The sequence below is a fragment of the Syngnathus acus genome, chromosome 6 (genome assembly GCF_901709675.1).
Source record: "Syngnathus acus chromosome 6, fSynAcu1.2, whole genome shotgun sequence".
Classification (NCBI taxonomy): domain Eukaryota; kingdom Metazoa; phylum Chordata; class Actinopteri; order Syngnathiformes; family Syngnathidae; genus Syngnathus; species Syngnathus acus.
This window is the reverse complement of record NC_051092.1, coordinates 16,335,042-16,347,510: the sequence shown is the minus strand read 5'-3', so window position 1 is coordinate 16,347,510 and position 12,469 is coordinate 16,335,042. Positions and strand designations below refer to the sequence as shown.

General features: G+C 47.3%; 2 protein-coding genes across 14 annotated transcripts in view; both read right to left on the bottom strand.

Annotated features, from left to right (window-relative positions):
• Positions 1–12,469, bottom strand: part of adat1 (adenosine deaminase tRNA specific 1) — a 525,603-nt gene that overhangs the window by 26,036 nt on the left and 487,098 nt on the right. The window lies entirely within an intron of this gene.
• exoc3l1 (exocyst complex component 3-like 1) overlaps positions 1–12,469 on the bottom strand; it is a 490,744-nt gene that overhangs the window by 212,563 nt on the left and 265,712 nt on the right. The window lies entirely within an intron of this gene.

Sequence of the window (12,469 nt, the reverse complement as noted above, 5' to 3'; positions counted from 1 at the left end):
TAAGATGTAACAGCTTGAGCAATACCAATATATATGTTTAAGTTGGAGGAACACATTATTGTGTTAAGTACTATTATGTGTTGAGATTGATTTTTATTAGACAAGATATATGTGATTCATGTTGCAATGTTTTGTCCAACCTGTATTTAACATTGGTGTTCCATCCATACCTGAATGTATTAAGTTGAAGAGGAGACATTAAGGGCTAAATACTAAAAGAATGAACGAGCAAAACAGGAAACATCTGTTTCCGGTGATTGCTGCTTGCAAGGTTGCCAAGACAACCGAGGTGCACCTACGTATTACGATGAGGTAATGCCAGAAGCCTATAAATATGTTGCCCGGACACAGAGCGGGCGCGCTTCTTCCTAGTCAGGGCGATGGCCGTGACGGTGCCCGGAGTAAAAGAACGAAGGTGGATTTTGCATTCTTTTTGAGATTGAACCAAAATCTACTAAGATGAATTTCCAGAGTCTTCGAATTGGACTTTGTCAAATTTTAAGCTTCGAGGAAGGCAGAGGAGACAGCCGCCCCGGGCAGAAAGGGGAAGTCGCCAATTTTACTTTTTTGGCTAGGCTCCTCACGGCCAGACCTTTCCTCTTTTTTAAACAGAATTCGGATTTTGGAACAAAGGAGAGCCGATCACTCGACTTGTTCAACCAAATAGGATTTCAGACCTTTAGTCTCCTCTTTTGTTCTGTGTGGGTGAGTCTTGTTTTTTGTTTTTTTCGACATGTAATTCTTTTTCTTGCTTAATCATTAAATCTCTTCTTAAGCCTTAATTCGGTATCGATTATTTCGTATTAACTATGTCGAGCATGGTTTTATATGCGGTAATTAGAACTTTAAAATGTCTTTATTTCCCTATCATAGTCATTCTTTAAATCCGTTCAATTCTTTTTAAAGTGAAGACAGCTTTAATCCTTAACATCAGGAGTTGTCAGATCTGGTTCGAAGTAGTTATCTTGAGCTCAGCTAGGGCGAGGGCGCTCTAGTAAATTAACGAATCCTTGAGGTCTTAACAAAGGCATCTAAGAAATATCCGTAACGTAATACCAGCATCAAACAACCGAAGGGAGCCATCATTACGGCGCGGTCATTTCGACGACTCGCCTCGAATTGAGTTACTCGGCTCGCGCGTCGGATGACTTGAAAGGGGTTGGCGTCGTATAGAAATTAGATTGATTCTAGTAGAATTAATTTAACTCGGGTGGTCAGCTACGGACGAGTCCCTTCGCCCCGGCTTATTGAACCCGTTACTGGGGAGCCGGAGGCACTTTAATAAAAAGTGCGCGTTTGACAGGTCTTAGTAGGTGAGGGACCAGACAAGGCATGACCAGACAAGGCATGACAAGGAATAAGTGGGTCCCCTCTCCCATGGGATCACCACCTGTAGGAGGGATCAAAGGGGTAGCGCAATGTGAGCCTGGCGGCAATCAAAAGCCCTTGGCGGTCGGATCACCAGCAAAAGAAGGGACATGGACTCTCTGGCAGGAAATGAGCTCGAGCTGGTGTACGAGGCAGATTAAGTTCCAACTAGACATTGTCGAACTCGCCTCCACATACAGCTTGGGTTCTGGTACCAGTCGTCTTGAGAGGAGCTGGAATCTCTTCCACTCTGGAGTTGCCCACGGTGAGAGACCCGAGCAGGTACATACTTATTGCCCCTCGGCTCGGTGCATGTACATTGGGGTTCACCCAGATAAATGAAAGGGAAGCCTCCCTCCACCTTTGGGGGGGGAGGCAGGTCCTGACTGTTGTTTGTGCCTATGCTGCAAACAGCCATAGCCCTGGCAGACATCACCAAAACGCTGGCATTTGTCTCTCCTGAAGAACTTTCCATTTGGTTGTTTCACGCCAAGAAGGGGAGTGATGACCGGTGGAGAGGTTTGTCCGAAAAAGTGGCTCTTCCGGTGGGTTCTCTCAGTAAATCACCGATACAGGAAGTACATCGGCCTGCATACTATTTGGCCACAAGAGCCATGTTAACCAAGTCTATCAGGCCTTGGCAATTAAACCTATCCTTGCGATACAACCAGGCACATTCAAGCCCACATCATTTCCAGGGGAGGAAATCATCATTGAATGCACAGACACAATCAACCGTGCATATAAGAAGTACTTATTGTTGATGGAGGATTCCTTTTCGAGATGCCTGAAGGCATGCACTGCAGCCCATGAGGACTCCATAACTGTCATCAAAGCGCTGGTGAATCATTTCATCCCATCACACTTCCCTCAATTGATCAAATCAGACAATTGGATGCATTTTTCAAACAAACACCTGCAACAAGTGGGTAAAATGTACTCTACTGTACTCACATTATTGTTAATCGATATTGTTGCGGCGACCTGGGAGGTGCGCACCTGTCTGTGGGTGCATGTGACCACAAGGGGTCACTGCAGGTGTATGACGTGAACGCGCAGCATGCAGTGGAGCTCCTCAGAGCGCCTCAACAGCTGAGCGCAATCTATCCTGATTGGGAGCACGCACACACCAGGGTTCATAAGCAGCAAATAGCTCAATCCTCTTGTCGGAGGAGGAGGAGGAGGAGGAGGAGGAGCAGCAGCAGCAGCGGCGGCGGCGGCGGCGGCGGCGGCGGCGGCGGCAGCAGCAGCAGCAGCAGCAGCAGCAGCAGCAGCAGCAAACAAACAAACAAACAAACAAACAAACAACAATCCTTTCGATCAGCGAGCAACACAGCAGTAGCAACGAATCGCACTGACCTCCACGGAGAAAGGAAAAAATCAAGAGGAGACCAAAGGGACTACAGTTCTCAACTGGACTCATTTAGTTTAGTCTTTATGACAAGCATTAAGTTGTGTATTGACTTTTGTTTGAAAGGATAACTTTATGTTCAAGACCTTTTCTTTCTTTCTTTTAGTAAAAAGAACTGAATTTTATCTACATTGTTTATTTGGAAGAAAATGGTATCTTTTTTTTTTTAAACTCATCAATTTTTTGTTTGTGTTTTAAAGGTTTTTCACCTTGATTGTTTCGCTCATTAAAAAACCCGAACAAAGAGTGGAATCCCAGTCCGGTCAAGTCCTTCCTTTTCAAGTGTGGAAACCCATGACGTTAAAATACACTTGCCAGATATTCATACGCAAAACCGTCCAAGTCCTCATCTTCTGTATACAAATTAAACAGTTGGACAAGTTTGCCATTAAACATGCCAAGTTCCCTCTCGTCATTGTCTCGTCATTGTCACGTCATCGTCACGTTGCTCTTCTGCAATGATCCTGGCTTTCCACAAAGCTCTAATTGTGCCTCATAAGCATGTCTCTTTGTCTATGCCATTTTAGAGGGTCCTAATGCTGTTACAAACGATAGTATTTATTTGTCCATGGTGGCGGAGGTATGTACTCTACGTGTTACGTGAAGTCCTCTGATTGGTTTACCGCCTCGATCTATGCAAAACGTAATGTCCTCTGATTGATTAATCGGGTCTACATACGTATTACGCCTGTTTGTTACGTCTCTGTGGGGTGGAAGCCACACAAAACAACTATCAATGGCGGCGGATGTACGTACTTTGCACAAACGATAGGATTTCTTTACCAGTGACGCGGAGGTTCAAATGATCAGTTCATCCTCACGTTCTGCAGGAGCCTGATAATTGAATCAGGTGTGTTTAACGAGGGAAACTTGGAAAACATGTAGGAATGCGACCCCCGAGGACTGGAGTTTGAGACCCCTGACATAGACCTTAAGACCTGGGAAGACATGGCAAAAGATAGGTTGACATGGAGAAACCTTGTCCGTGAGGGTGCTGCACTCTATAATGCTGACCTCCACCATACTGCAGAAGACAAGCACAGACTCAGAAAGAAGAGAGTCTCCAACAAAAAGGCCCAACCCAAGCCCACCACCACATTCAACTGTCCACACTGCACAAGAACAATCGGGTCCAGGATCGGCCTTCACGCCCATCTGAAGACCCACAAGGACCAAGACGGGGGAGAGTCATATTCGACCACGAGTGACGGCCGATGATGATGATGATGACTCCGTGGTTTACGGCTAAAACACGCACACTTGAACAATTAGGCAGAAAACTTGAGGGCAAACGATGTGCAACTAAAATTGGGGTCTTCCGTCAGGCATGGTGAAATACAGGTACAAAGAAGTAGTCGTTTTAGCTAAAACTAAGAACCTATTTTAGGACACAACTCTGAGTCTTGAAAAATTTACTATTATTCAAAGTGATTCTGCAATAAATCTTGGTCATAAACTTGACCCAACTCTCTCTTTTCAAACACAACTCCTTGGTATCTGTTTAAGCCAAGTCTTCCACTTATGCACATGGCATCTGAAAGGGTTAAAATAAAATCTGGGTTGAAACAGGCCACTCAACAGTAAATTGACTTGGCCTCATAAAGCACACCGTATTTTCCGCACTATAGGGCGCACTTAAAAAATTATATTTACCGTTTTTTTCCGTGTATAATACGCAAAATTTAACTAATTTATTGTCCTAAAATCTGGGGTGCGCATTATACATGGGTACAAATTTCCTTTAATCTTCTTTTTTAAAATATATATATATTTTTTTTTTTTTTTTTTTTAAGAAAATCATGGAACAACAAAACCAACAACAGGACTGACCGACAAAGACGTGGAACAAAAAGACAGGGTGACATTACCAAAGACAGGAACAGAAACCAAACAGACATCATGACAGTAACTCATGCAATGATCCGACGGTGAGCGAGGGGCAGACAGGACTTAAATACAAAACACGTTACAAGAACAATAGTGTGTTTGTACTGTGCTCTGGTCATTTCGTCAATAAGGGATAATTGTCCTCTTCTCTTCTTGACTGACAATGAATGTGATAGTTTAATACAGTGGTTCCCAAAGTGGGCGGTACCGCCCCCCTGGGGGCGGTGGAAAGATCTGGGGGGGCGGTGAGGAAGAAAGGGGCGGTAGGGGGGCGGTAGGGGGGCGGCAGTCGATTTGTACACAACACGCCGCTCTGGCCCAGTCAGATCCGACAGCATAGACTACAAAAGCAAAAGCTCAGGTTTGTAATTTCAATCTTGTAATGTTCAGAATTTTATCTTATAATAAAAACCGCATTCTGGCGGTCAACATCATCTTGAGTTCAAGTCAACATGAAATTGGGGACTCGCCAGAACGCGCCGTGTTGTGTTGTGTTGAGCTGGTTAGGGCAGTGGTCCCCAACCACCGGGCCGCGGACCGGTACCGGTCCGTGGGTCACTTGGTACCGGGCCGCCAAGCCGCACAGAATTTTTTTTTTAATCGACGATCAATTAATTCAGGTCAAGACACTCGTCCCGGTCACGTGACATGTTTCCCCAGTCGAGCCCGCAAAGCTAATATGTGGCGACAGGCTAACTAACCAGGCAGTGAAGCATTCAAAACTGCTTCAACACATGGAGACCAAGCATCCTGCAATAAAAGACAAACCTTAAATCACTTCGGGTGTCATTGTCTCCGATTACGTCTAGATGGGACCGGCTCGTTTCTGAGAAACAAACTCAGTGCTCCCACTAATTCAACGTAATGGTAATGATATTATAAATGTATTATTTATTTATTTATATAAATGTATTATTTATTTATATAAATGCCGGTCCTTGGGGGGGGGGCGCTAGGAATTCACTGGGGAGCCAAAGGGGGCGCCAGCCTGCAAAAGTTTGGGAACCACTGGTTTAATACAATCAGCAAATAACAAAATGCGTATTACAGGTAATATTTTATTTCACAACACTTTGCCTTGTTCCTTTCGTCTCTGCTGTTCACTTCAAACACGCTCCATACGAACGCAATGCTCTCGTATCAGACGCTTGCTCGATCACCTGCTCGTTTGCTGTCACAATGTACCCTACACAAATCCGAAACATTTGTTGCGGCTCCGAGTCACGACGAGGGGCAAGTTTTGGTTTCCAAGGGTGTTTTTATTCCTCTTCAACGTCTCTCCCATACAGAGCCGCCTTTTTCACAGGTCCGCACGTCACTTTCCTCTCTTTTCATCTGATCGCGGTGGTGCCTTTACGGGCAGTCGGAGAAATCAACGCCAACAAAAAAAAATACATCCAGCCTAATTAAGACCATACCAAAGACTATAAAAATGGGACCCATTGCCTCCCTGCGTGTGTGACGATCATTGGGACTTAAAAAAAAATAAATAAAAAATATTGGGTGCGTATTATACATGGGTACAGGCTTTTTTCCAGCATCAACATGCCAATTTTAGGGTGCGTATTATACATGGGGGCGCATTATACACGGAAAAAAACGGTATATTTATTATATTTACTCAAAAAACAGTGCGCCTTATAATGCCTTATATATGGATCAATTGATGAATTTGTCGATCCATACTAGTTGTACACAGCGCTCTGCCAAAATGTTTCAGTACGACTAGTAAATTACAAGGTCGCATCGCTTTCAGCATCACGACAACCATGGTCAGGGGCGTCACTGAAGTAAGCTACTACTGGTCGATCGCAAGACATTTAAAAAAAAAAGGTTGGGGAACGCTGCTCTAGTGTGGCTTATTCATTATTTAATTTGAACTATTTTAATTAAAATCTCGTATCAGCAGTCTTCACACATAAAAACACTCAATAAAGCACTGGCGGAGTTTGTGATCATTAAGTGCCGTCCTTTTTACCTGCCAAGGGAATTTACCGCGATTCTGCTAGTCGCGGTGTACATCCCGCCTTCCAACATCGAAGGCGACAGGATCGCGGCTCTTAGTGAACTGTACCAGGCTGTCAGTGAACAACAGACGGCGCACCCTGACGGTTTCACCATCTTCGCTGGGGATTTTAATCATGCTAACCCAGGGGTGGGCAAACTTTTTGACTCGCGGGCCGAACTGGGTTCTAAATTTGTACCGGAGGGCCGAACCAGGAGCAGATGGATGTAGTGTTTGTGTGAAGTAATATAAGCGACCTGTAAAGGTCATTGCATAAAAGATTTTGGCCTTTAGTAGGTAGTAAAGCATGGATATTCCAAACAAGTTTTTTTTAAAACAAATGCATTTATTAACAGCATTAAAAAAAATAAAAATAATTCACTAAAAAACTGCTATCAGTGATTCTCATAAAATACGACACTGTTATTATGAATAACAGTCTCCATCACTTCAGTGCCTGCAGGTCAGATTAATGAAAGATGTTTATCTTATGAGATCACATCAAACAGCAAACATTCTGACCAAATATATCATCTTGAAGAATCGGTGAAAGCATACATCCAAATAAAGTAATCAAAACGGCAACACGGTGAGGGGTATCTGAACATCAGAGCAGAGTTTTAACTCACAAACACCTGGTAACAGAGGTGAGGAAACGGGAAACACTTCCTTAAAGTAAGCCTTAAGAACTTTACAGGTTAAGATTAGTCGCAAGCAGGTGGTGCATCAATGTCCTTGAGCATCCTGCATTGTTTCAAAATGAGAATGGTCGCTAGTTTCAATACCTGCTATGTGTACAAATCATATTCAAAATGCATTTTTTTACAACAAACTTCATTTTCAGTGGGAACAGTGTTGTTGGTCTCTCTTTTTTGCTAGTGCATCATAGTCTGGAGTAAAATTTGTTGTGGCAATTCTTAGGAGAGATCCGTTTACCTCGATCTGTGACGGGTTGATGTGGCTGAACGTCACGTCGCGTACGTCGAGCCAAATTGGCCACTCTTTTAACATTCGGCACTCACTTCTTTTCTTCGGGCCACTCATTTTAATGGAAGGATTCCAGGGGAAGGTTTGTGGGTGGCTTTAGCGTAAAACTGTATCTGAAAGCTCAGCGAGCGAATTACAAGAATGCTGTCGTCACAGCCCACGCTCTAAATTCGGGACTGATACAAATAGAGCGCGAGTGCGCCATGTCCGTACTACTGAGTACGTACGTACACGCACTTGTGAGTGTGCACCGAGCTTTCTGACACGGCTTCCGGTAGTAAATGCGCAGGCGAGCGGTTCCCCATCTACTGGGGAAACGCAGTCATTGCAGGCAAAATGACAAAAAAAAAGTTTAATAATACAATTAATTCAGGGTTGGCGGGCCGGATTAAACGGTCCCGTGGGCCGGATGTGGCCCGCGGGCCGTAGTTTGCCCACCCCTGTGCTAACCTGAAGTCTGTTTTTCCGAGGCTTCACCAGCATGTTAATTTTCCAACACGTGGCGACAGCTTCCTGGACCTGGTCTACTCTTCACATAAAGGAGCTTTCAAAGCCGCCCCCCTCCCCCATCTTGGACTTTCTGACCATATCACTGTTATGCTTTTGCCCGCATACAGACAAATGGTGAAAGCATCCAGGCCGGTTCGCAAGCGGGTTAGAGTGTGGCCTGAGGGTGCCGCTGATGCGCTTCGAGACTGCTTTGGCTTTACTGACTGGGAAATGTTTAAGCAGGCGGCCACTTGCAACGATCGGACGGACATAGAGGAGTATACTGACTCTGTTTCCTCTTAAATCGCGAAATGCATTGATGATGTGACCCACTCGAAATACATCGTCACTCGGGCTAACTGGAAGCCATGGCTGACAGGGGCTGTCCTCAGGTTGCTAAGGGCCAGGGACAAAGCCTTCAGAGCGGGGGATGAGGCTGGCTTGAGGACAGCGAGGGCCGACCTGTCCTGGGGCATCAAGGAGGCGAAAAGGGCGTTCTCTTGCAAGATCACCGCCCACTTCAAGGACAGCAAGGACGCACGGAGCCTTTGGCAGGGCATTCAGACCATCACGGACTACAAGCCCGCACCGCAGAGCTGTGAGGGCGACATCCGTCTGCTCAACGATCTCAACCGCTTCTTTGCTCGCTTCGACGCTCAGAACAGCACTTGCCCGCTGAAGACCCCTCCCCCTCCACAAGAGCAAAACGGAGCAAGTGTGCATACAGCAGACAGTCAGAATATAGCGCAAAAGTACAGGACGCTACGCAGAAGGGGGGAGAGAGTTCAGGATCCTAACAGCCTGGAGTACGAAGCTGTTGGTGAGTCTGGTGGTGCGGGAGCGCAGGCTCCTGTACCTCTTCCCAGAGGGCAGAAGATCGAACAAAGAGTGAGCGGGGTGACTCACATCACTCACAATCCCCTCACTGCAGACTTAGACTTAGACTTAGACAGAACTTTATTGTCATTTTGTCAACACTAGGTGTAAAAAACGAAATTTCGTTGCATACGGCTTTCAACAATGTAGAGGTATTTCGGCTGGTTAAAAAAAAAAGTGACATTCTATATAAAAAAATGAAATAAGATAATTATAAAGTACAAAGTGCAGCAGTGATAAAGTATGTGAACAGTGCAGGAGACAAAAGCAGTATTTACAAGTGTGCAGAGGAATGCTACGTTTAAATGTTCAACAGTCTGACGACAGCAGGGAAAAAACTATTGCAGAACCTGGTGGACCTGCAGCGGATGCTGCGAAACCTCTTCCCAGAGGGCAGCAGGGAGAACAGTCCATGGTGGGGGTGTGATGGGTCACTGATAATATTTCGGGCTCGGGACACGCAGCGCTGGGATGACAAGTCCTGAATGGAGGGAAGAGGAGCCCCGATGATCCTCTCTGCTGTCCTCACCACTCTCCTCAGGTTCTTCCAATCGGAGGCGCAGCAACCTCCACACCACACCGAGAGACAGCTTGTCAGAATGCTCTCTATGGTGCTTCGGTAGAACGTCCTCATGATGGGTGGGGGCAGGTGGGCTCTCCTCATCCTCCGCAGGAAGTACAAGCGCTTCTGTGCCCTCTTGACCAGTGTTGTGGTGTTCACAGTCCAGGTGAGGTCGTCTGTGATGTGGACTCCCAGGAATTTAGTGCTGCTGACCACCTCCACAGCTGAGCTGTTGATGATCAGTGGAGCGTGGTGAGGCTGGTTCTTCCTGAAGTCGACGATGATCTCCTTCGTCTTCTCCACATTCAGGATCAGGCTATTTTCTCTGCACCAGCCCACCAACTGCTCCACCTCCTCTCTGTAGTCCAGGTCGTTGTTGTCCCTGATGAGGCCCACCACCGTTGTGTCGTCTGCAAACTTCACGATGTGATTGGTGGTGAACCTGGGGGCGCAGTCGTGTGTCATCAGGGTGAACAGCAGGGGGCTCAGGACGCAGCCCTGAGGGGAGCCTGTGCTGAGGGTGATGACATCTGAGGTGTTCTGTCCGACCCGGACTGACTGAGGTCTGTTGGTGAGGAAGTCTAGCAGCCAGTTCCGAAGGGGGGTGCTGAAGCCCAGGTGTTCCAGTTTTTCCACCAGATGTTGTGGAATGATGGTGTTAAACGCTGAGCTGAAGTCCAGGAACAACAACCGCACGTGGGTGTTCCTCTCCTCCAGGTGAGCCAGGCTCAGGTGAAGAACGGAGGAGATGGCATCCTCAGTGGAGCGGTTCTGCCGGTAGGCAAACTGGAACGGATCGAATGTTGGGGGGAGTCCGGAGACGATGTGATCTTTGAGCAGCCTTTCGAAGCACTTCATCATGATGGGAGTCAGTGCCACAGGTCTGTAGTCATTCCATGAGGTGATTTGAGGTTTCTTCGGCACCGGAATGATGGAGGCAGCCTTGAAGCACACTGGCACTTTGGCTTGGTCCAGCGAGATGTTAAAAATGTCTGTGATGACACCAGCCAGCTGGCCTGCACACTCCTTGAACACCCGCCCAGGTATGTTGTCGGGGCCTGGGGCCTTACGTGGGTTGACTCTTCTCAGAGTCTTCCACACGTCGGCTGAGTCTAGGCAGAGGGCCTCCTCTTCCTGGTGGGGAACAGTTTTAACTGCAGGAGTGCTGTTTAGTGCCTCAAAACGCCCAAAGAAGTTATTTAGACCATTTAGGAAGTCAGCATCAACCTCACCCACCGGGGGGGAGGGAGAGTTGTAGTCCGTGATCGCCCGTATGCCTTGCCACATACTCCTGGTGTTATTGGCGTCGTGGAAAAAATCCTGAATTTTCCGACTGTGGCTTCGCTTCGCTAGCCTGATGGCACGGTTCAAGTTGGCTCTCGCTGTCCTCAGTGCCTCCTTGTCGCCAGACTTGAAGGCTGAGTTCCGTGCTCGCAGCGTATGACGTACATCCTCAGTCATCCAGGGTCGTTGGTTGGCTCGGGTGATGATGTTCTTAGTGGTGCTGACGTCCTCGGAGCATTTGTTGATGTAGGCTGACACAGTCATGGCGTACTCATCAATGTTGATCTGATTGTCATATGTTGCTGCTGATTTGAACATGTCCCAGTCAGAGCACTCAAAGCAGTCCTGGAGTGCCTCCATGGCCCCCTCAGACCACACCCTCACCTGCTTCACTGTGGGTTTTGCTCTGATCAGCAGGGGCCTGTATGCAGGGGTTAGCATAACAGATAGGTGGTCTGAAGAGCCGAGGTGGGGGCGGGGGGCTGCTCTGAATGCATCCTTTATATTGGTGTAAACCAAGTCCAGAGTGTTCTCTCCCCGAGTTGGAAAATCCACGTGTTGGTAAAAATGAGGGAGAATAGTCTTCATGCTAGCCTGGTTGAAGTCCCCAGCAATGATGAAAACCCCCTCTGTGTGCGTGGATTGCAGCTCACTAATTGTCCGGTAGAGAACCCTCATGGCCTCTTTAGTGTTAGCGCTAGGAGGCACGTACACAGCCGTGATGCTAACAACAGTAAACTCCCTGGGCAGGTAGAAGGGTCTGCAGTTCACAGTCAAAAGCTCGATGTCCGAAGAGCAGAAGCTGGCGACAGATCTAGCATTTTTGCACCAGTTGTTGTTGATGTAGACACACAGCCCACCTCCTCGGGATTTACCGCTTAGCTCGCTGTTTCTGTCGGCGCGGAATGTAGCGAGCCCCTCCAGGCTAACGGCGTTGTCCGGCATTGATGAGTTCAGCCATGTCTCCGTCAGGATGAGAGCGCAGCAGTTTCTAACTTCCCTCTTTGAAGAGAGTTCCAGTTTTAGATGGTCCATTTTATTATCCAGCGAGCGGACGTTGGAGAGGAAGATGGATGGAAGCGGCGGTTTGTAGGGGTTAGCTCTCAGCTTAGCCGTTAGCCCACCTCGACAGCCGCGCTTTCGCCGCCGGTCACACCGCCTACGCTTACTCCTCCTCCGGCGTGTGCTGCCCGGCGAGCCCGCTGCGTCGTGAGCTCCTGGGGTTAGCGCCCTGAGCACTCCGAGGCTACGCAAACAGACTAGGGTAGTTGTGGCTACGTGTCCGAAAACACTCGATGACCGTACCTCCAGCAGGCGCTGGCGATCATACGCTAATCTACTGGATGGATAAACTAAACTTTGAGTTGTTTGTAGTGTCCTAGGCGACATATTTTGTGAATATCCTCGTCGAATGCTGAGACCCGTAGCGGCCGCGGCCAACAGGGGCGCCGCCATCTTGGAATTTGGCAGCAAGTTTGGCTGCACATACACATACCCGGCACCAAAGCTAAAAAGCTAATCAACGCATTACGCATCAACGCACGCACTCGCTTTTTTCTTTTTAACTAAAGAAAGTTTATGACCATCAAAAATAAGTGGG